The 24,768-nt window shown below is 47.2% G+C and overlaps 1 protein-coding gene across 1 annotated transcript in view; it reads right to left on the bottom strand.

Annotated features, from left to right (window-relative positions):
* The window catches only part of PCBP4 (poly(rC) binding protein 4), a 44,715-nt gene extending 21,678 nt beyond the window's left edge, over window positions 1-23,037 (bottom strand). Inside the window, exon 1 of the mRNA XM_033140653.1 lies at window positions 22,772-23,037. The gene's annotated coding sequence lies outside the window, so the exon portion shown is untranslated. The remainder of the gene's footprint in view (window positions 1-22,771) is intronic.
* Between the last annotated feature and the right edge of the window lie 1,731 nt (window positions 23,038-24,768).

Below are 24,768 nucleotides of genomic sequence, written 5' to 3' on the forward strand. Positions count from 1 at the left end.
CATCCAGCACAGGCATTTAGAGACATAGGACATGCTGGATGAAAGCACAATTTGGAATTCAGGTACTACTGTACCAGGCAAGTATCAGGCAAAGTCTGAAATATTAAAAATAAATAAATAAATAAAAATCCTTCCAGTAGCACCTTAGAGACCAACTAAGTTTGTTCTGAAATATTCATCAAAGCTTCTGATTCTGTACCTCACCTGCTATTAAAAGTACAGCCAGACCATCACTCTTGTCACAGTTCGTTTCACTTTTTCCTTTAGGGCACAGCAAAACTCAATCTGCCACAACCAACCAACCAGTCCTAGTATTTTCCCCAGGTCTCTCTCCTTGCTCCTAGTCCAACATTCCACTGTGCTATGGGACCCCTGCAGATTAGTGTTTTATTGCGGGTGTCTTCTGCAACATGTTATTGAGAAAATAATTGTGCATTAGTAGGTGGATTTATTCTGCTTTAGTTTGTTCTGCAATGCTTCCCCAATGTTACCACATTATTGCTGGCCTGAGAGGCTATAGCGCAACAAATGCAGGACGAAAATAAACCAGAGCATTTAAAAATAAACCAAGTATTTAAAAAAAGTTTCAGGATATAAGAAGAGGAGAAGGAGGAGGAGGAGGAGGAGGAGTTTGGATTTGATATCCCGCTTTATCACTACCCTAAGGTGTTTCAAAGCGGCCAACATTCTCCTTTCCCTTCCTCCCCCACAACAAACACTCTGTGAGGTGAGTGGGGCTGAGAGACTTCAAAGAAGTGTGACTAGCCCAAGGTCACACAGCAGCTGCATGTGGAGGAGTGGAGACGCAAACCCGGTTCACCAGATTACGAGTCTACTGCTCTTAACCACTACACCACACTGGCCCTCAAGATTAGAGGATATGCATTGACTGGAAATGAAGCAATATTACAACAACCTCAAAGCTTTTCCATGGTATTGAAAGCAGGGTCATGTGTGACTACACCAAAAAGCAACATGAACACAAATTATCACAAATGTACCCCCCCCCCAAAAAAAAGTCTGGACAGGCCCTACAACACACTGTAACTACACCCCCATTGACTCTATTTTGGTTTGGGTCTTTTAATATTTGAGGAAGCTAGACAATAACCTTTTTGTTTCATTTTTATTTTAAAAACTTGCATTCCACCTACTTTCCAAGGAATTCAAGGCAGCTAACAAATCCAAATACCAAAAACAATATTTCAAATATAAAACAATCACTTTTTCTGAACCCAGCCATTAACATCACAAAAGTCATGGTGCTAATTCGGACACAGCCAAGCACCAGGCAGAAAAATAATCAGCTGAAGGACTTTTTTAAACAGCAACATCCTTACCACTTGCCTGAAACCAAGCAGTGAAGGGGGCTGGTGCACTTTGCCTGCCAAATTATTTGGCAGAACGGGCACCACCACACAGAAGGCCGTAGCCCAGATTGCAATCAGCCACGCCTCATGAAGGGAATCTGCAGCAGAGCCGCAAATGATAGCCAGAGCATGTGGTGAGGAAAAAGCCAACCCTTAAGAGGTGCACTTAAAATGCCAGAGCGGGTTTGGATATCGTTTTTGTTTTATTTTTACTGAATAAGAAATTGCTGAATTATAAATATGTGAGCATACAATAATAAGTTATTGCAGCTTGTTGGAAAATTAAGTTTTTGCGACAAGGAAGATTGAGAATGGATCATGAAATTGGTTCTAAGTAGATTTGGTTTTGGCTAAAAGAGCGTAAAGGGACCCCTGACTGTTAGGTCCAGTCGCAGACGACTCTGGGGTTGCGGTGCTCATCTCGCTTTACTGGCCGAGGGAGCCGGTGTACAGCTTCCGGGTCATGTGGCCAGCATGACTAAGCCACTTCTGGTGAACCAGAGCAGTGCATGGAACACCGTTTACCTTACCGCTGGAGCGACACCTATCTATCTACTTGCACTTTGACGTGCTTTCGAACTGCTAGGTTGGCAGGAGCTGGGACCGAGCAATGGGAGCTTACCCTGTCGCGGGGATTCGAACCACCAACCTTCTAATTGGCAAGCCCTAGGCTCTGTGGTTTAACCCACAGCGCCACATATAACACACATAATTCAGTAGGTGCATGAGTACAATAATGTACATTTGCTGTCATTTATTTTTTTTAAACGCTTTGATGAGGAAAGAAGATGAGGAGCAGAGTTGCTCCACACTCAGTAAAAAACACACTGAAAATTATGTCCCTTTAATAAGCATTTCTGTGGCAACGGTGGCAGGTGCTGTGGGGGGGGGGGGGTACGCAAGAAGTAGCATGCAGGGAAAAGGGGAAGATCATGGAATGGGATGTAGACTGTATGAGCTCATACAATTTTCAGCAGTAGATTGTGTGAAAAACTGCCAGTTTGGATGTGTCCAAAGTGTATTGATGACAGGTTTCCCATGTCTGCTTTTGTGCCATGAATCTGTCACTTTGCTCAGTGGTCGCACAGCAAACCTTTGTACAGACGTCACCTTTTACCCTTTTGCTGCTGATGGAGCAGAAGTGAGCACAGCAGCTGTCAAAGGCCTTCGCTCCCTTTCTTTATGGAACAGCCTCATTCAGGCTGTCAAGAGGATCCCGAGATAGGAGAACAAACTGCAGCCACAGCAATGGAGCCTTGTCTATCCTTCAAACATTGGAAAGGGAAAAGCATTTCAAGCTCACTTACTCAGTATTAAAGCTGTTGGACAGAAACGTCCTCTCTGAAGCCATTGTTACAAGCTAGGAAGTTCAGCAGGCAAGACACTCTCATCTCCATCACACTGGCGACAACAACAAGTTAATGCTCAATACCCAGGGAGCAGCCAGTATTGATTGACTGTTTCAGTGAAGACGTCAGGGCTCTCGTGTTCCTGGAGTACCATCCAGACCAAAGAATCATTCTAGTCTTTAGAAGCACTAGGAAGGATGGGGAACATCTATCCACGTCTCACAGAACGTGCTTTCAAATGAATTTTGAAGTGAACAGATATGTGTCCTTTGCATTTGATTGTCATCAAACCATCCTATGATGCAATATATATTCAAGAGGAGGCATGTGAGGGTGCCTGCTGCTACATGCGCCAGAAACAGCAATGCTCCCCATGTGAGATACGTACCATCACAAAATCTCAACCAAAAGTTTCCAAAACTCTTCAGCGAGGAAGTCCAAGTTCTGGGGAGACCAGAATTTGATGGAACCAAATGCTTTAAAAACCTTGTAGTTAAGGGCCAAACGAGAGCAAGCTTCTTTTTGTGTGTGCACCCCATCTCCATATACAAAAAGGGTTGGTCTTAGTTGAGCAGAAAAAGAAGAACATAGGTATGCAGTGCTGATGAACTTCCTTTGCTTCTGTGCCTTACCTCCCCTCAGGCCACTGCTCCTCACTTTACTCTGACTGAAGTTCTAGGATTCCTAAGAGCAGCTCTGCCCCATCCTTGGCAAAACCTCAAAAACAATAATAATTCACTTTGCTTAAGATGAATAAGCCTGAGCTTTCTGCTTCTTTCCTCATCTTGGAAACAAGACCTTTCCAAGAGACTCCTCTCCGTGTTCTGTCTGTGTTGATTTGCCTGTTGGGTCTATGTTTGGTCTAGCTAGCATTGCCCTCTGCACAACCTCCACCATGCTGCCTCAAACCCAACCTTCCTGCTAATAATGTGTGTGACTCTCTGCGTCAGGCGCATCACCGGAGGCATCTGTGGAATGCAAACCCACACAGTGATGTGCCAGCCCATGTGCTTCCCCTCCCGCAACCGGAGTCCCTAATCACCCTCTTCTGAGGGAAACGAGGAGACACAGAAGCAGCAGCAGAAGCAGCAGCGGAGGGCATGGGCTGCCCCCCTCCCCTTTTGTTTCTTCAATAACCAGAGCCAAATGGTCTTAGGTCCCTTCTGAAAATCCAAAAGGAAAACAGGCTGAAAATGCTAGTTAACCCAGTGATGAGGCGAGAAGGCGACAGCTGTGTAAATGCAGACACTGGACACCCACCCCCCTTTCTGATCTTTCTCAGCTGTCCCAGGCGGCAACTGTCCCTATCAAAGAGCCCTCAGGGGGCTTATTTAGACTCCAGCGCCTTTATTCTTGCCTGAGAGATTGAGTGCCAGGAAAACCTGGGGCTTTGTTTGGGACAACAACAAGTTATGGCAGGCGAGACAACAGAAGAGAAGCTATCAGGCCTCTTCTTTCATTTGCTGGGCTTGGAGGGCTCCTCTTTCCTGTCAAAGCCTCCCAGAAAAAGACCCCTCTGAGGCAGAAGACAGAAGACCGTGTGTGTGTGTGTGTGTGTGTGTGTGTGAGAGAGAGAGAGAGAGAGAGAGAGAGAGAGAGAGAGAACCACAGATTTCAATTATGTAGTAATTATTGGTTGTGGGTATTAAGCTTGTGTGCACAACAAACACATTACCAGGGGGGAACATATCAAAACACTGTATTCAATTTTTAAAAAATGCCAGGATGCACATGGATTTTGTGGCTAACACTGTGTGCATACCTCTTTGCAAACCAGCTGTGGGGGCGCACTGGATGCAGAGTAAACAGGACTACTGTACATACACAGCCTAAGATTGATCCTAGACACACAGAGCTTGGCTTGGCTTTGCCACTTTCCTTGGAAATCATACAGAAAAGGAAAGAAACAAAACCATAGGCGCTCATGCAATAACAAAAGCCATTACATTTTGCCACATACTCTAGTTTGGTGCTGACCTTTAAAGCCCCAAATGGCCTTGGCCCAGTATGCCTGAAGGAGTGTCTCCACCCCCATTATTCTGCCTGGACACTGAGGTCCAGTGCCAGGGCCTTCTGGCGGTTCCCTCACTACGAGAAGCCAAGTTACAGGGAACCAGGCAGAGGGCCTTCTCGGTAGTGGCACCCACCCTGTGGAATGCCCTCCCACCAGATGTCAAAGAGAAAAACAACTACCAGACTTTTAGAAGACATCTGAAGGCAGCCCTGTTTAGGGAGGCTTTTAATGTTTAATAAATTATTGCATTTTAATGTTCTGTTGGAAGCCGCCCAGAGTGGCTGGGGAAACTCAGCCAGATGGGCGGGGTATAAATATATTATTATTATTATTATTATTATTATTATTATTATTATTATTACACACATAGCATATACATTGTTGCCTCGTTAGTACTGAAATAAGCATTCATTTTTTAAAAAATTAAAAATGGACGGAAAAAAATACATCCTGTTTATTCAAGACATTTGGTCAATTGATAACTTTTTAAAAAGTCAGGCCTCCTAGTGCTGAAGGTCAAGTGAGACAAATATGGCACTCTGATGTGTTGAGGAATAATACAAACCCACCCTTTTAATCATTATACTTTTCAGGTATTTTCAGGTCAACTGAATATTATGGGAAACTTGTGTCTTCCTCCAGTCCCAAACCTACTTCCTGTCTCCCAGCTGGGACCAGATATTTATGTGAAATTATGTCATCATTGCATCACTGCTGTTGTTTTATATACAGGAAGAGAGGTTTGTTTTTCGTATAGATACTATCATTAAAAATTTGTCGGTTTTGAGCTAATCAAAAGCATTTTGATTATAATTTCAATTATGATCATCAAAATATTTGTTATTGGCTCACAAACACCTAATTTTTGATGACACTTCCTGAACCTGAACCAGAACTCTGAGTGAGATTTGTTATTGTTTAGTTGTTTAGTCGTGTCCGGCTCTTTGTGACCCCATGGACCAGAGCACGCCAGGCACTCCTGTCTTCCACTGCCTCCCGCAGTTTGGTCAGACTCGTGTTGGTAGCTTCGAGAACACTGTCCAACCATCTTGTCCACTGTCGTCCCCTTCTCCTTGTGCCCTCCATCTTTCCCAACATCAGGGTCTTTTCCAGGGAGTCTTCTCTTTTCATGAGGGGGCCAAAGTATTGGAGCCTCAGCTTCAGGATCAGTCCTTCCAGTGAGCACTCAGGGCTGATTTCTTTAAGAATGGATAGGTTTGATCTTCTTGCAGTCCATGGGACTCTCAAGAGTCTCCTCCAGCACCATAATTCAAAAGCATCAATTCTTCAGCGATCAACCTTCTTTATGGTCCAGCTCTCACTTCCGTACATCACTACTGGGAAAACCATAGCTTTAACTATATGGACCTTTGTCGGCAAGGTGATGTCTCTGCATTTTAAGATGCTGTCTGTTGTGTATTAAATAAGATATTCTGGCAGCAGGGTAAAGTATTGTTATTGGTCAATTTGAAGTGTACAATCACAATCCACAGCCTGATTGGGTCCCGCCGGAAAGTTTGAATATTATTGGTTCCCGCTAAAATGTATCTTTTCCCTCAGTCCCAATGTGTCTATAAATAGAGCTTTCCCTACCCCCTATCCCCAGTCTTGTCTAATCCCTATAATAAAGAGCTGTTTTCACTAAGATGTGTTACTGGACTTCTTGCGACTAGAACCCACGACACAACATACTGGCGACGAGGATGGGATTGAATTAGGCCGGCTGAGGGCTGTGGACCCTAGCGACCTGATTCTGGCGACAAGACTCCCTGTGACTGACAGGACAGATCAGTCCACTAAGATGGCTGCGTCACGGTTCATGGAACCATTTCAGCCCGGAGCAACTGAGGCCTGGGATGCTTACCTCGAGCGCTTTGAATTCAGCGTGGCTGCAAAAGGGGTCACCGACGAGGAGAGGAAAAAGGCGTTGTTCCTGAGTTGCTGCGGGGCAGAGACCTTTGAGTTGGCTCGGGCAATTCTGGCCCCCACAACCCTGCGGGAGGCGTCGTTCGCGAGCATTACGGAACGCCTCTCGAGTCACCTTAATCCTACAGCGTCGAAGATGACATGGCGCATCGAATTCCATAAGAGGCAACAACGACCTGGTGAGACGGTAGCAGTTTTTCTTACCGAACTAAGAAAGCTGGCGAGACACTGCAAATTCGCCAACTTGGAGGAGGCCCTGCTGGATCGGTTTGTGTGCGGCCTTCGCAGCAGCAAGGGCCGCAGGCGGATTGCAGCAAAACAAGACATGGATCTCGCGACAGCGCTCCGTGAGGCCATTGCGACAGAGAGCGCAGAGAGAGAGGAGCAAAACCCGGGCCAGCGAGCCGAAAAGCAAGCTGGAGAGTCAACCAACACCGTGGACAACCAGGATGTCAGCCCCAACCAAAGCCCTGTGCGGGGAATAGAGATGGTGCGACAGGAGAGCACAGCAAATAAAGGTCGGCAGGGGGTCTGCTCTGGCTGCGGCGGATCACATGAGAGAAGGAAGTGCCGGTTCCGAGATGCTACGTGTCATGCTTGTGGGAAAACGGGGCACATAGCCAGGGTCTGCAAGTCGAGTGGCACGTCGGGGTCCGCGAAATCAAGAGGTCAGAGGACATCCACAGCGACGCACCAACTCGACGATTGCAACTACCTCACGCAAATCGAGGGCAGAACTGTGCAATTTCCAGCCCAAGGGAAACCAGCTGTGCGGGTCCTAATCGAAGGGAAGCCGTGTAACATGGAGGTGGACTCCGGATCCGGATTCTCCATCGTCTCGGAGGACACGGCCAGATCGTTATTTCCGAGAGGTAAGCTTCCGAGATTGGAGCCCTTCCCGGCTACTCTACAATCCTACTCCGCCGGCCGCATAGACATTTTGGGGATGTGCGCAGTGAACGTACAGTTCCGCGAGAGGGAGGCCGTATTAAAGCTGGTGATCGCAAAAGGGAAGCGCACTAGCCTGCTGGGTACGGACTGGTTCCCGGCCTTAGGGTTGGGAATCTCAGGGCTCAACACGATCCAGACAGCTTCCGAGACATTTAACACCTTGTACACGGAATTTGGGGAGCTATTTAATGGAGAGTTAGGATGTTATACAGGACCTCCAATTGACTTAGAACTGGACCCGGGGGTTGTGCCAATCCGCCTCAAACCCAGGCGGGTTCCATTTGCGCTACAGCCTAAAATAGAGACTGAATTGGAGAAGCTAATACAGCAAGGGGTGCTTTCACCAGTGGACTCTGCTAAATGGGAAACACCCATTGTCACACCCCTGAAGGCTAACGGGGAAATACGAATTTGTGCGGATTACAAATGTACGATTAATAAGGCCATCAGGGGCAACTCTTATCCAATCCCAGTAGTGTCCCAACTTTTAGCGAAGCTGGCTGGGGGCAAGGTGTTTGCAAAGATTGACTTGGCACAGGCATACCAACAGCTTCCAGTGACTCCAGCGTCCGCAGAAATCCAGACAATTGTGACGCACAAGGGCGCCTTTAAGGTGAATAGGCTGCAGTTTGGAGTCTGCGTGGCACCTGGCATATTTCAAAGTCTTATGGAGCGCCTGTTACGGGGCCTGCCAGGTGTCCTGCCGTATTTTGATGATGTGTTAATCGCGGGCAAAGATGCTCAAGAACTACTGGGACGCATCCAGGCAGTCCTATGCAAATTCCGGGATGCGGGGTTGAAACTTAAAAAAGAGAAATGTAGTTTTGGGGTAGCAGCTGTGAACTTCTTAGGGTACAGAATTGATGCTGCTGGCATCCACCCCATGGAAGACAAGGTTAAGGCTATCGCCGCAGCACCGACACCTAGTAACAAGGCTGAGCTGCAGTCCTTCTTGGGCCTCGTCAATTTCTATCACGCCTTTGTGCCACACAAGGCATCGATAGCCGAACCACTGCATCGGCTACTCCAAAAGAAGTGTGCATGGCGTTGGGGGCAACCGCAACAGAGAGCTTTTGAAACGCTGCGGGGTGTGCTGTCAAGGGAAAGTACACTTGCCCACTATGATGCTGCTAAACCATTGGTGTTGGCGTGTGATGCCTCACAATATGGCGTGGGGGCTGTCTTGAGTCACAGGGAGGCGGATGGGTCGGAACATCCAATCTCATTCTATTCAAGAACCTTGAGCCCCACTGAGCGAAACTATGCCCAGATTGATAAGGAGGCACTGGCTATAGTCACAGGAATCAAGAAGTTCCATGACTACGTGTACGGCCGCCCTTTCACAATTCAAACGGACCACAAGCCGTTGCTGGGTTTGTTCTGCCCGCATAAACAAACGCCCCAAATCTTGTCCCCACGCATGCTCCGATGGTCCATTTTTTTGAATGGATTTCAATACGAACTGTGTCATGTGAAGGGTAAGCTGTTGTGCCATGCGGATGCGCTGAGTCGTCTACCACTACCTGGAGCAGCCGACGACGACCCAGCTCCGGCCGAGCACGTCATGATGATGGAGACACTTCCCGGACCACCCGTGACTGCCGTCGACATCGCCGTGAGAACTAAAAGGGACCCCGTCCTCGCCCGTGTTCTTGTGTGGGTGGGGAGGGGATGGCCAAGTGGGACTCAGGAAGAGAAATTTAGACCTTTCATGGCAAGACAAAATGAGCTGTCCCTCCATAAGGGTTGCATATTGTGGGGCGATAGGGTGGTTATTCCAAGGTCGCTACAGAATGAGGTGTTAGACACATTACACATGGGTCATCCGGGCATGGTTCGGATGAAATCTTTAGCCAGGTGCTATGTGTGGTGGCCAGGTATGGACAAGGACATTGAACAATGGGTGCGCACCTGTCGAGCGTGCCAGGAGGTGCACCCAGAAATGCCCAGGGCACCAGTGTATTGGTGGGAGCGGGCTAAGAAACCGTGGAGTCGGCTCCATGTAGATTTTGCAGGGCCGTATCAGGGAAAGGTGTTCCTAATTGTAGTAGATGCCTACTCGAAATGGCTGGAGGTCTCAATTGTTCCAAACATGTCCTCAGCTGCTGTAATCAGGGCCCTGCGCATTTTGTTTGCAACGCATGGGTTACCCGAGACCATAGTATCTGACAACGGGGCGGCTTTTGTGTCCCAAGAGTTCAGGGCATTCCTGGCCGATAACTTCATTAGAGGGGTAACTTCTGCTCCCTTTCACCCATCCTCGAACGGACAAGCCGAACGGATGGTGCGCACGGCCAAGGGTTCAATAGCACGCCTGCTGGAGGGGGATTGGTCTGCTCGCATTGCAAGGATGTTGTTCCTGCAGCACACAACGCCGTGTGCATCCACAGGCAAGTCCCCAGCTGAATTATTAATGGGAAGGAGGTTGGCCACAATCCTAGACTATGTCCACCCTGACAAGGTGCCGGGCCGCGATACAAGAGAACCACCGGCTGCCGAGGGTGACAGAACCCGATACCTGTCAACAGAGGATTTGGTTTGGGTCCGGAACTATGCAAGGGGACCAGCATGGGTGCCGGGGGTGGTCACCCGACCCAGTGGGCCAGTGTCATATTTTGTGACGTTAGAGGATGGCAGAGTAATGCGCCGCCACATTGACCAGCTAAGGCGCCGGTTTCCAAGCAGGGTAAGCCCGAGTGGGGAGGAGCCGCGCACAACTCTGCCGGCGTCCAGTGAATCGCAGCAGTCTAGTCAGGATGACTCCGGGCCACAGGAGGTGGAGGGCTCAGAGAGTCAGGAAACCGAGATCACCACTGATGAACCTAACCCGGGGACAACTAGTCAGCCTAGAGAGTCAGCTAGTGACACAGCTCCAGCTGAGGTACCCGAGGTTATTGGGGAGAGAAGTCTGACCACGGACAGTCCAAGGAGTGACACACCGGGGGTTAGGCGATCCGGTAGGACTCGAAGACCTCCGCAATACTTGAAAGATTACGTGTATAGTATCAACTGGGTGCGGGGGAGTGTTGTGTATTAAATAAGATATTCTGGCAGCAGGGTAAAGTATTGTTATTGGTCAATTTGAAGTGTACAATCACAATCCACAGCCTGATTGGGTCCCGCCGGAAAGTTTGAATATTATTGGTTCCCGCTAAAATGTATCTTTTCCCTCAGTCCCAATGTGTCTATAAATAGAGCTTTCCCTACCCCCTATCCCCAGTCTTGTCTAATCCCTATAATAAAGAGCTGTTTTCACTAAGATGTGTTACTGGACTTCTTGCGACTAGAACCCACGACACAACACTGTCTAGGTTTGTCATTGCTTTTCTCCCAAGAAGCAGGCGTCTTTTAATTTCGTGACTGCTGTCACCATCTGCAGTGATCCCAAGACAGTAAAATCTCTCTCTGCCTCCATTTCTTCCCCTGCTATTTGCCAGGAGGTGATGGGACCAGTGGCCATGATCTTAGTTTTTTGTTGTTGTTGTTGAGCTTCAGACCAAGCTTCAGACTCATTCAGACTGGATGAGATAGATATATTCAAATCTATGGTTGCTGAAGGGCAGCAATATGGTAGGAAGCTGAGATATGGATAGAAATCATTCTTGTTTTGTGCTCTGACTCAGAAGAGCAAATGTGTCTGGAAACATGTTAAGATTTCTCATAACCTTCAGCATTTTGGCCTTGATTTCTAACATGTACTGCCTTCAGCTAAAGTTGCAAACTGGGCAAAAGTACCACTGAATTTAATGGGACTTACTTCTGAATGCATATGCATAGTGTTGGGCTTTATTCGCGGATTTTTGCAAAGGTAGCTTTATATATCTGAAATTATCTTCTGCTGTTTTCCCTAAGATAAACCTTTTTATGGTTTAAGATTTAACTCATTTTGCCCTGGGTTATTCTTACATCTCACGACAAATAGCAAGCTGTATACTGCATGGCAGTTTTGTTACCTGAAAATTACATTTCAGAGCAGAATGAATAGTGAGATTGGAAAGCTCCTGGATTAAAATAAGAAATGGTGCATATATGCTATGGTTCTGCCTCAAATATCACCTAGTCTATTCGCTGACAATGCAGAAATCTACTGCTGGAGCATCCTTTGTATGTGGCCAACCCAACCAGCTTAGAAACCTCTAATGAAAGAAAGTTCACCAGCTTCCAATATAATTTCTGCCATTGTCAAACAGCTTTTAGCATCAGGAAGTAATTCTTCTTTTTAAGGCAAAATCTCTTTTCTGATCATTTGTACCTGTTAGTTCACATCCTACTGTCTGGAGTAACAGAAAACAAATTTGCTCCATCATCCGTGCAGTATTTGAAGACAGCTATCATATTTTCTCTTAAATGCTTTCATCTTCAGGCTAAATATACCCATTGCCTTCAGCCTTTCCCCACAGGACTTGGTCTCCAGATCCTCGCAATCTTTGTTGCCATTGCTTCTGAACACATTCCAGTTTGTGAATACGCCGTGCAGCCCAGAACACTATCTTGCATTAAAGCTGACCAAAGCAAAAGGTAATGGCGCCATTACTTCTTGTGGAGCCAAACACTACATTTCTGTTGATAGAATTGCATTAGCTTTTTAGCAGCTACATTGCACTGCCAACTCCTGCTTTGACTTGTGGCCAACTAAAACCCCTACAATCATCTTTTCTTACATGTGCTTCTGTCTAGTTCTGGCTACCTCAAGATCGTTGGATGGAAGTATGCTTTTAAACTGTAATTGCTTTTAAAATGTTTTCAACTGTAACTGCTTCTACATGTTTTTAATTCTAATTGTTTTTAGAGTGTTTTAATCTGTTTCAGAAGGTTTTTGCTTTGTTTTTGTTTTTTAAATTGTGTATCTATTGGCTGCCCTGGCCTCCTTTAGCAAGGAAAGGTGTGATATAAATCCAACAAACACATAAATAAGTCACGTGCCAATGCAGAATGTTACAGTTATCTCTGTTGAAATTAATCTTGTTTTGGCCCGGTCATCCTGAATCCTGTTTTTATTTCTAAGGGATTAGCTACCGCTCCTAGCTTCATGTCATCTACAAAATGGATGTGTATTCCCTCTAATCCTTTGTCCATGTCATTTGTAAAAATGTTTAACAACACTGGACCCATGACTATGGTTACCAGATTTTTTAAAATGAATCCGGGGACACTTTTTTCTTTTCTTTTTTTTCTTTCTCTTTCTTTTGAAGCTGAGTAGCAACAGGGAGTCAGTAGTGGGGATGGCGAGGCAAAAGACCCTGGGTCCAAGCACACATGCATATCGTATAAAGGTGCAAAGCCCTTCTTTTTCACCCTGTGAAACATAAATGCACAGAGGTTTTTTTAAAAAAAACTGGGCAACAGCCAAGCCATGTCTCCCGAGCCTCCTCCGATCAGTCAAAACAAAGGGGGAATGGGGCAGGAGATGTGTACCACTGGACGTCCCTAGTGCCCCTTTGGCAGTGGCGATGGCAGCGGCAGTCAGCAACCCAGAGCCAGCCTGGTAGCGCAGTTGGCTCTTATTGGCTTCAGGAGCTGCTCGCTGCCATGGCGCTCGCCATTTTTCATTGCCAGAAGTCTCCGTATGATGTGTTGCGCACAAGACACACCATATGGGGACTTCCGGTGAGGAAGAATGGTGGGCGCCACGGCAGCAGGCAACGAACAGCTCCTGAAGCCAGCCAGAGCCAACTTCACTACCAGGTTGGCTGCGGGCTGCTGAGGCTGCCGCTACCACGTTTCCCGGGGACAGATTCACCAATCTGGGGACATTCCGAGGATGGAATTTGTCCAGGGACAGATTTGCAAATCCGCGGACTGTCCCCGGAAACCGGGGACGTCTGGTAACCTTACCCATGACAGAACCCTGGAGTACCCCACCTGTTGCTCTGGTGTTTTGTTTTGGTTTGATTTTTTAAAATAACCTGTCTTGTGTGATCATTCTAGTGGAAGGCCGTGTCTAACTGATTTTAACTAAAATGAAAACAAACAATAGGAAGCAATTAATCTGGTGCTGAAGATTTGAATTCATTTAGAGGGCTATATTGCCTCTTTACTTATCTTGGGCTGCAATTTCCCTCTCTCTCTCTCTCTCTCTCTCTCTCTCTCTCTCTCTTTTGGTCTATCTTTGCAAGGTTGAGCAGAGTATCGCTTATGGGAGAAGAGAGGGCTGGGGCAAAGTAAGAGTTAATCAGTTCATTCTCCTTTGTTACCCACTAACAGATCTCTATCTTCTCCATGCAGTAGATCTACCATTTCCCTCTTCTTCCTCTTGCTCCTAACATAGAAATAATAATCACCCCCTTGTTATTTTCAACATCTTTCAAGTCTACACACATTCTGAGCTTTAGCCCTTCTGACACACTTCTCCCTACAAGATTTGGACATTCATCCTTGGCGATTTGCCTCTCTCTGCATTTCATGCACATGCCCCTTTCAAATCTAAGTGCATCAAAGCTCCTTGAACAACCAGTCTGGATTTCAAACCTTATTTTTCTACCCTTATTTCTCCCCCCCCCCGACCCCTAAGTTCACAAATTAGTTCCATTTTGCTCATTCTTCCACTGAGATTGGTTTTCTAATACATTCAACAATAGACTGTTTTCAATACTGTGTTGTTGTTGTTTTACCTAAAAGCCAATGGGCAGTGGGACACATCCATTGCCAAAATGGCGCCATAAACAACTGCTGCCAAATAGTATTGTCTTCCCCTTTTGTCCTAACCAAATATTACTAAAAATAAATAAATTCTGCCAGCATTAACATTCTCCCGGTAGAGAGGTTTCAGTCCTTGAGCTGAAGCAAGCATTTATAGTAATTACTGTGGAACGAGGAGTTTACAAATAAATCAGGATTGAAATATATACTGTATCTCTTATTCCCTGGGAACAACAAATCAGCTACTAACTATGCCACACACACTGGCATGCCGCCACAGCCATGGCGTCTTGCCTGATCTACCACAGCAACATGTTTTGAGGAGAAAATTCCTCCCTTAATTTTTCCAGAGCAGGTGATCAATATAACCCCCTGCATGTGATTGAAACACAACCTCCTTAAGCATTTAATCCCACTTATACCCTGATCCTTTGTTAGTGACCACAGGGACTCATTCAGAACTGGCTTAGTTTGGAAGTTTCTACAGTGAAGTCAATGGTGTAACAGCAGTGGGAGTCCATTTGGAATCTGGATCTATTGCTCATACAATCCTAGTAGTTATTTTTGCCCTGCCGGGGAATCCTGTTACGGCAAAGTCCGCTCTGTAGATTACTGTAGGCATTTTACAGCCCCTTTCAGATTTCTGCTATAAAGCAGTAGGACTTAATTGTTGAGGTGGGAAGGGTGGGCCTTTCACAGGAGGAGAAGGAACCTGAGGAGTCCTGTCTTATCTTTCGAGGGATGCAGGTTGGGTAAAATTTCAAAAAGGACATTAGAGAAAACTATGAAAGCACTGCTATTGAATTCTGGGGGAGTGGTAATAAATAGTATTTTTTTTTTCTTTTTTAAGGGATACATGGCAACCCCAAGACCTCCATCTTATGAAGTTCACAGTCCATGCCTCTGTAAATATCACAAATAAAAAAAATCCTGAACCGAAATCACCTGTGAGTTATCTGACTCCGTCCAAAATCCCAAGCCTAAAGCTAGAATCCTAAACATACTTACTGACTAAGGAGTAAATCCGATTGAGCCCACTGAGATCTACTTCTGGGTAAGCATGCTTAGGATTGTGCTGCACAAATGAAAAAGTGGCCTGATTTGGCTTTCGTTTTGATGCTTAGTTGCCCTTTCGAACGAATTTTCCCACCCCTTGAAAATTAGGGCAAAGTATGGTAAGCGCAGCAAGCTAGATGGGAAATCCCAGCTCTGGCTGTTGTTGCTGGGTTCTCAGAGGACGAGGAGAGCAAAGATGATACGAATCGTATGAGCAACTGGCAGCTTGAAAAGGGAGCAGATGGCATGAGTGACAATATCTGCCAGTGGAAGGGATCATCAGCCCACGCCTCTTATTAGTGCCTGATCCATTGACAGCACTTCGGCTCCCAGGGCTCAGCGCAGCTCTCCATCAAAGCACCCAGATTACTTGGCAGAGGCTAGGAAGCATGAGGAGAGGGCTATATTTTATCCAGCTGAAGAAACAAGCAGGACATACTGTGCACCCTTTCCCCCAAAGCCCCCAATGAGCATGCTGAAGCCTTGGGCCAGAAGCCACAATGAATAACTCGTGTTTACCATCATAAAGACACTAAACCAGGGGTGGGCAACCTAAGGCCAGTGGGCCGGATGTGGCCCAATCACCTTCTCAATCCGGCCCACGGACAGTCCAGGAATAAGCGTGTTTTTACATGAGTAGAATGTGTCCTTTTATTTAAAATGCATCTCTGGGTTATTTGTGGGGCCTGCCTGGTGTTTTTACATGAGTAGAATGTGTGCTTTTATTTAAAATGAATCTCTGGGTTGTTTGTGGGGCATAGGAATTCATTCATCCCCCCCCAAAAAAAAATATATTCCGGCCCACCACATGGTCTGAGGGACGGTGGACCGGCCCATGGCTGAAAAAGGTTGATGACCCCTGCACTAAACTCTTCTAGTCAATGTTTTTCTGCTTCACACATTACTGGTTGAGTGTTTGCAGGCGCAGGGGTCACTTCCAGACTGTTGCTATTTTCGGATGGGATTCCGTCGTGCAAATTCAGGTTGCACAATTAAAACTGATTTGGTGATCTTGCGCAACACACGTTGCTCAGTAAATAGCTGACATAGTACAATCTGTGCAAACAAATCAGGACGAATGCTTTTAAAAAAAAAGCAGTCATGGAAGACCAATGTGAACACCATCATATATATATATACATACCATAAAGAATTGCAATGCACACACACATTTACTCCATAAAGTATGGAGCAGTCCTTAGATATTCCTATAATCTGATATAAAGCTAGAGTGACTAGAATGCCCCCAAAGGAGCGACAGACTAGGATCCAAGCAATTCTTGCAGTATCACCAAATATCAGGATAATTACTGCTCAGATAGTGGCAGTATGCCATGACATAGTACCATCTGTGTTACATTCACAGGAAGAATCCATAAGCACTGAATCTTAAAGGGACAGGGTGCAGATTCCTATATGTTGAAGGAAGCAATACCCTTTCAGATCGCCACCACATATGGACACTTCTTTTGAGGCCAAACACTGCAGGACTAGACACATTGAGGCCTACAGGAGATGGGTGCACACATGCCACATTAATTCTAGCCCCGAAATCCAATATATCTAGCCCTTTTCCCTTCATGGAGCTATAGGGAAACCATACAAGACTCTACCCAATACTTGCCAGGTAGGGCTGGGAGACAACTCAGTCTAAAAGCCTGCCAGTCTGTGTGCACAATACTGAGATAAATGGAGCAATGGCCTGGCTTGGTACAAGCCCTGAATGTACCTCTGCCCTGTGAGAGAAAAGTGAGTGAGTGAGTGAGTGAGTGAGTGAGTGAGTGAGTTTCAAGGAGGGGAGAGGTGTATCCCTTTTATTTATCAGCCTCAAGTTGCTTTCAGGTGGGGGTGCTGCTCATGCAGATGTTTTTCACAGCATCCGCACAACTCCATCATCATCATCAAAACGCCACCCTGTAGTTTTTAAACATTTGGTTTGTAGTTTCAGTAAGTAAAAAGAGCCTATTATATACCCATTGCCACTGCTGATGTAGAAACTTAATAGCGCATTTCAGGGGTGGGTAGTTTTTGTCACGCATGTGCATTGATATTTGCATCTCCATCTCACACCTCTACTCTGCTTCATCCTCATCTGGGGCACAAGCTGGGCATTTTGTTTCCAGCATCCCAAACAATTTGTTTCCAGCATGCCTGTTTCCATCGCTTGCTTCATGCTGAAGGCACGTACACATTTTACAACCTTGGTCCAGAGGGACTCTTCTTTCAAGATCTCCACACTGTACACGCAGGGGTTTGCCTTGGAGAATATAGTTGCAGGATATACCAATCAGGCTTTTAAAAAGACCTCTTTGTCACTCTTCTACAAGACAGGCAAATCTATGAAATTAAATTTACACCCCACTCTTTCTCAGGGAGGCTTAAAGCATGAAAGTAAGACAAAGAGGGGTAAAACTTAAAATATGTGAAAACTGTAACATTCACAGCCAGGTTTAAAATAGGAGCTGTTAAATTCCGCGGTGCAACAAAGGTCTGACCAAATAAATGTTTTGGTCTTCTATCTAAAAGTGGCCAAAGCTGGGGCGGGGGGCTAATTTTGCCTGGGAGTTTCATACATGGGGTTCTGCCACAGAAAACTCCCTGTCCGGTGTCACTGCTCTTTGCCTCTTTAGCCAACGGGACATCCTGATCATAGCATGTAGCCGGCAGGTGTTGAAAAAGGTGTTTCTTAAAGAACTTAGTTCCTAGACCACTTAGAATTTTGTACACATGTTCTGACCACTTGAGTTGGGACAGGTAGCTCATGGACAACCAGTGCAGTGCTTTGAGGATCAGAGTGATATGAACCCCTCTCACTGCTCCAAACAACAGTCAGGAAGCAGCATTCTGGACTGGGTGCAGCTTCTGGGTCATCTTCAAAGGTGGCCCCATCTAATGCAGTGATCTATACAGGGTTACTCTATCATATCTCACTCTAGAGCAAGACCCCCAGTGCATTACCCTATAAAATTATCAACTTCAAGTTTTTTTGGGGGGGGTTGCCCTTCCTGAAACATAATAAGGCAGCAAAAGATCATTTAAAAATACAGCTTCTGAGCCAATTCTACCTCTAAGCCCTATTAAGGCCTGGGCTGAAAATGCTGAGCCCAACACTTTCTATCCATAATCCTTCAAGTAAGAGAAACCTCTGAATAAAACAGCTGTCTTCTCAAAAGCTCACACTGAGCGTTTTGTAAAGAGTTATAAATGTTGGCTTTCGTAACTAATGCTGAAAGTCAAAAGGATACCAGCTCCCTCTTGTCCTGGTGCTCCCTTCTAAATGGATTCTGGAGGAAGAAAACGAAGCCCCCTTTGTAATCTGATATCTGAAGCAAGTGGTTCATTCATGTGGCTTTGTGGTAAAGAGGAGCCTGCAGCACGGCTAGACCTGATCTTGGTATACTGCAACTTCATTTGTTATTTCCTTCTGCAACCCTGAGAAAACTCCTCCCAGTTTCACTACATCATCCACCTTTGACTAGGGGTGCTTGGGGTGTTATGGGAGGGGTAGTACGGTGGGGTGTTAGGGGAAGGGTAGTACGGTGGGGGACACGTTGTGCTCCTTCTGAGGTAGTTTGTCCACCTTTGGTCCCCACACCCTGCACTCAGCTCTCACCTGTGACTCCTGGAAGCTGTCAGCATGGGACAGCGGCCACACCCTGGGAACGACTCCGACTGACTGGCTAAACCAGGTGAGGGTATCAAACCCTCAGTGAGTTAGGGGCTTTCTCTGAATGTGAAGACAGGCTCCAGCAGATGAGGTGGACGAGACTAATAGTGGGTCCAACAGTCAAGAAGGTGGTATCTGCATATGCGGTAGAGGGCAGTGAAGGACAGGTGGGGCTTGTCTACCTGGAAGGGTGGCCCATCTAGGAGAAGGAAAACTCTGATCCTAAACCTCAGCTGCCTTGCAGGATATCTTCAGGAGAAGTAAAGGCTAAGGAGTAAACCATACACACACCCCTAAGACAGTTGGGTGGCACCTGGTACGCCTCCTTCCAGCAACTCCTGCAGCCAAGCTGGTGCCAAACGTATTGCTTTCCTTTCCTTTGGACCACATCAGTGAGGCCGAGTGGGGGGGGGGGTGGCCTTGTTGTCTGGACAGCGCAGGACCTCCACACATACTTCCCAGGCTGTGCCATGGGTAGGTCACTTTGGTGCTGTTAACGCAGTGGTTTGGCTTTGCCCCCGGAAGAACAATCCATTGTCTCTCGAGACAGATGGATGCCAGTAACAACCGCTAATGCGTATACAGTATCTATCTTCAAAGTGCCACCACACATTCAGCTAACTGTAAGGACCTTCTTCTCCATTGTACAGAAGGAGAAACTGAAACACAGAGGTGAAACCGTTGGTTTGATCTATTATCATGGTGGCAGAACCAAGATTAACATTTAGCAGCATATTACCCCCAGCCAATCCTTTGCTATTTTAAAAGACATATTGCAGCAAAATCCTGTGCATGTGCGCTCAGAAAGAAGTCCCTCTGCTTTCAGTGAGTGAGGTTATAGGATTGCAGCCTTACAAAAGCTTTCAGCCCTAAAGGGGGACTCAAACATGAATCCCGTCACCCATTGGAAGGAATTAAAAATAGAACTCTTTAGGGCCGCAGTAGCTTACCACTCTGAAAATAGATATCAGCAGCATGACTTTTTAATTTTTTTAAACTCACATTGTAGTGGCGGCTATAGATCTTTGGATTTAGTTCTAGTCCCACCACCATGGGATAAAAAGACAATAAATCCCAAAGCACTTGGTGCCTTATGTCATCTCCTCAATAATGCATGTATGGTTCCCCACTCCCTTGAGGTGTCTATGTTACGGATTGTATCTTAGCTTTGTACAAAGCCGCTCTAAGATCTCTCCTTCCATCTCTTACAATCACGACCAGAGTGCACAAAGAATAACATAGTTTTAATAAGCCTCCAGTGGAAGCTTGCTTGCTTGGGTAGCTTTCTCATTAATCCTCCCTCAACTCACCCCCACCCCCGGCTTTTGCATGAGAGGGATCTCTTACTGGAGCATAAGAACAATTCCTGGTGTGTTCCCTGAATGGTGAAGAGGAGGAGAGTGGAAGCCCTTAGAAAGATGACCTCATAGCTGCTCTGAATATTGATGCATAGCTCCCAAAATGAATGAGCAGGGCAGAGTTGGAGGATGTGTGGACTTAAAAGGACAAAGGGGCAAATGTTTGAGGACAAACGGGGAATTTGGATAATTCAGACGGAGATGTAAAAGCACCACAGCAGGAGGATGACTTCCTTGGAACAGGGCTGTTACTGTAGAGAAAGCCCTGCGGCCTTCCCTAAGAGAAGCCCATATGGAAGAGGCTGTTGGTCACATGACGAAGAGGGCTGCCTGGAAACTCTCCTCCTGAATTAGGAGGCAGGATGAAGGAGGATGCTCTATTCCCAAGAGGCAGAGGTCCTAATTAAAAATAACATTTTGGCAGTTCATCAACTGCTGTAGAAGATCTGCTGGGCAATTCTGCTTTTAAATTAAGGATACATGGTGGTGGAGTTGATGGAGGCATCATTATATGCTTTCTCTGCTGCCTAGAGAAGGTCCATTGCAGCATAAAGCGACAGGGTTATGATAAATCTATTCTTTCTGAACAGCCAGGAATAGTATTTTACCTCCATCACCTCCCTCTGGCACTGCTTTTCAGGGTCCTTCAGCTGGATAAAGGCAAAAACAACAGGCCATTTTGGCCCCACAGCTCTATTAGTTTCTCTTGCACCCTAAAACGTATCTGGGTTAGGATGACTTACACAATGATTCTTAACATGTTTACCAGGAAGTAAGCCATGTATGCAGACTGAATATCCTTAGGACCTTAAAATACTTCTGTGGCAGCTACGTACATTCCCCCACATACAGTTGGAGCAATTACTGTACAGTATTGCACCGCAAAACTTGCCCCAATAGAGCTCAGTACTGCCAAAGCAGCCATGTGCAGACCATTCCACCAAGTAAGAAAAAGCGTTCTGCATAGCCAGAGATGGAATGAGTAATTTTTGGCCAGCTGAGACAACATCCCTCGCCCTTGACTGCCCCAGGGCCATCTTTTGTCGTTATTTTTGAATATTGTACCTACGTGAGGTTCTGGTCTGTATAAAGTGGCCAGAAATGACTGGGAGAGGACTGGCATTCGGTAAATGTTGGGAACAAAAGGATGTGCATTGTAAAGAACAAATGCAATCTGCTGCCAAACTCGGGGGGGGGGGCAGGTGCTGGAAATGGAGGCTGTGTCATAAATGGAATGAGCTGGGCAGAGATTCATCACCCAACATGTCCCCAGGGATCTTACCACAATAGTAAGCTGAGCTCAGAAGTAGGTAGGCCATGCCAGTTTGGAGATGCAAGGGGGTGGGGGGGGATGAATGGGGTACAATAGGAACAGAGGGTGGCGGGCGAGCAGAGAGAGACGCAGAAGTGTGGAGAGCCAGAACTGGGAAAAGGCGTGTGAAGTTGGCTTAAGGGCGCGGGGGAGGGGGGTTCCGGGGGAGGCGCATAAGATCAGAAGGTTTGGAACGAACAAACCCCTGAATTTTCAGAGGAATACATACAGGAGAGAAACAAATGGCATGAGCCAGGTGCTGAAGGTCAGAAGAGAGCTGAGAAGAGAGCGGCATGAGGAGGATCGCGGGGGGCAGGAGTGCCCAGTAAGTGCTTGAGGACGTTCGTAGGGTCTGGAGCTGGGAACGAAGTTTAGGGGGAGGGGGAACAAGCGTGCCTGCCCGATCTCCTCTTTGTCGCCAGCAAGGACACGCCGCTTCTTCTATCCTCGGGAGTTGCAATATACGTATCCCCCCTTCCTCCGCTGTCTCCTCAATAACTTGTCTTCAACCGCGAGAGGCTTCTGCAGGATCGCTCTCAGTCGCAGAAAGCGAGCGCCGAAGTTCAGGAGAGGCCTCGGGTGCCAGATCACGCCCGCCGGGTGGGTTTACAAATCTTCGGGGCTCCGGCGGGAAGAAACCCCGGGGTTCCTCCTCTCCCCGGCCCAGAGGAGGCTTAGGCTCTTTGGCCACGCGGGGCTTGGAGTGCGCGGGATTGGCGAGGCATCTCGAGGCGGCGCGCGGCGCAATCTCCGAGGAGGCATCGCCAGCGCTTTCTCCTCGTCGCTCCTTTAGGCAAGTCGCTTTCGCGGAGGCGCACGGTCCAAATAGACGGCGGGCAAAACTTCGCCCCGCTCCCTTGCCCGGTATTTCCGTCGCTGACGGAGCGGCGCGCTTCCCCCCCCCCCGGCCCCCGTTTTCCAGCCTCGCGGCGCATCTTACTACAGTGCAAAGTTGCTCTCGGCTTGTAGGGAATTTGGGGCGCGTGGGAAGGTGCTCTATAGAGTCCCTTACCCCCTCCCCGTGCCGGGGAGTCCTTCAGCGACCGTCCCCGCGCAACTCCCCCAAAGTTGGGTACTGGGCCAGACCCGCGCGCGCGCTCACACGCCTCGATTCCCCCTTTTTACTTACCTTCGGAGTCTGTCCAGGGGGGTCCTTGCCGTGCCTCCTCCTAGTCCCACATTGTCACCCGGAGAGGCGTCTGTGACAACTGGGAGTGACATCAGCCCGGAACAATGAAATCAAAGGCTTGACAGGCTAGGGAGGCCGAAGCCTCGGGACTCTTTTGCCTCCCCCTGCAATCCCGCCCAGCCTCCCTCGGCCCCTCCTTTGCTCGCCGGCTCCCTCCAGGATCCAATTACAGCGGATAAAGGAGACACTAAAGGAACAATGCACACTGGGTAAGACCATCTGCCAAGGACAGGGACATTCCACGCCCCCCCCCCTCCCTGCAACGCAGATCGCTCACCCTCTTTTGAATTTGGCATTCATTTCCCGGAAAGCGACCCGCCGAGGGGCCGGGCCGCCTGGGGTCCAGCCGTCCTCCGTTCGGGCTGCAGGACTTGCACTGCCTCGTTTCCCGCTGCTTAGCGCTCGCCCTCCCTTGATTTGTTTACTCGAAATCCAGGTGGCCGCCTTTGCCTGCTTGTTGTCTGTCCAGAAGCCTGCCTGATTTCTTTTGATCGTGCACTTTGGGTGGTTCAGAGATCGTTGCCCCACTCTGTGGGCTCTCTCTCAGGTCACTGGGCGCTTGCTGCGAATTAATTGTGGGCGCCGTGCAATTCTTTTAACTCAAGAGGAGGCCAATTGTTGGAAAGTGAAAGCGCCCCTGATTATCCACAGGTCACTCAGTGCTTTTAAACTTACGTAGTTCATTCATTGGATTTCCTCACTGATTGAGTGCACAGTTCTGAACTGAACTGAAATAATTTGCAAAGAAAACCCTGTATTTTCCCCAGGGATTCAGGTTATTGCAATGAGCCACTCCTTTCCCCAAGTTCCGTTGCATCAACTTCATTAAAGTTGAGCACAATAACTTGTCCTTAATGTCAGCAGAGAGGAGAAACGCCATGGTAGCAGCACAACTGGACACCTTAATTTGCTCCAACTGCAACAAGACACATTTCCCACATTGGCCTCTACAGCCACAGCAGGCGCTGCAACCTTCCAACAGCTTGACCTCACCCCCAAAGGTGCATTTCTCCATCCTCTCCTGAGACAGACAGATGCCAACAACATTATTATTTGGGTACTCTTGAAGTCTGTGTTCCATGCACACAGTATCTTCCCTCCATCATGGTTCAGGAGGATTTGAGGTACTTGATTATTACAGTAACATGGACCCTTTCTTAGCTAAATTTGTCACTGTCCAGCCAGCAGTGGGCCTTGTAATTCAACTACCTGTTTGCAACAGAGAATAGGGGAGGACTGAGAATTTACAATGGAAATAATGAAGCAAACTCCTTAGCATCCCATAACAGCATCCTGCTTACCATCCTGTAGTCATGCAACTACTGTTTAAGTGTATGTGTCTAGTTTAGCTTAATATAGAGTTGTTGGTGTCAGAAAAATAAAGGCATATAGAGCTGATTCGCATGTGCAGGTTAATCACTTGATGGCTGCAGTGTCATCATGAAGACCATCGAGGTCTTCCAAGCATCACAAGCATGTCAATCATCAGTCCCAAGCCCTATACAAGGAAAGTTGTTGGTGTTAAATGTGTGTGGCTCCCATTTACTCAAGCAAATAAATGTGTGCATGCACGCACACACACACACACACACACACACACACACACGTAAAAGGTAAAGGACCCCTGGATGGTTAGGTCCAGTCAAAGGTGACTATGGGTGCTGCGCTCATCTTGCTTCAGGCTGAGGGAGCCACTGTTTGTCCACAGACAGCTTTCTGGGTCGTGTGGGTCATGACTAAACCACTACTGGCGCAACGGGACACTGTGATGGAAGCCAGAGCACACGGAAACACTGTTTACCTTCCCGCCACAGTGGTACCTATTTATCTACTTGCACTGGTTCGCTTTTGAACTGCTAGGTTAGCAGAAGATGGGACAGAACAACGGGAGCTTACACTGCTGTGCAGATTCAAACCGCTGACCTTATGACCAGCAA

The sequence above is a fragment of the Lacerta agilis genome, chromosome 2, assembly GCF_009819535.1.
Source record: "Lacerta agilis isolate rLacAgi1 chromosome 2, rLacAgi1.pri, whole genome shotgun sequence".
Classification (NCBI taxonomy): Eukaryota; Metazoa; Chordata; class Lepidosauria; order Squamata; family Lacertidae; genus Lacerta; species Lacerta agilis.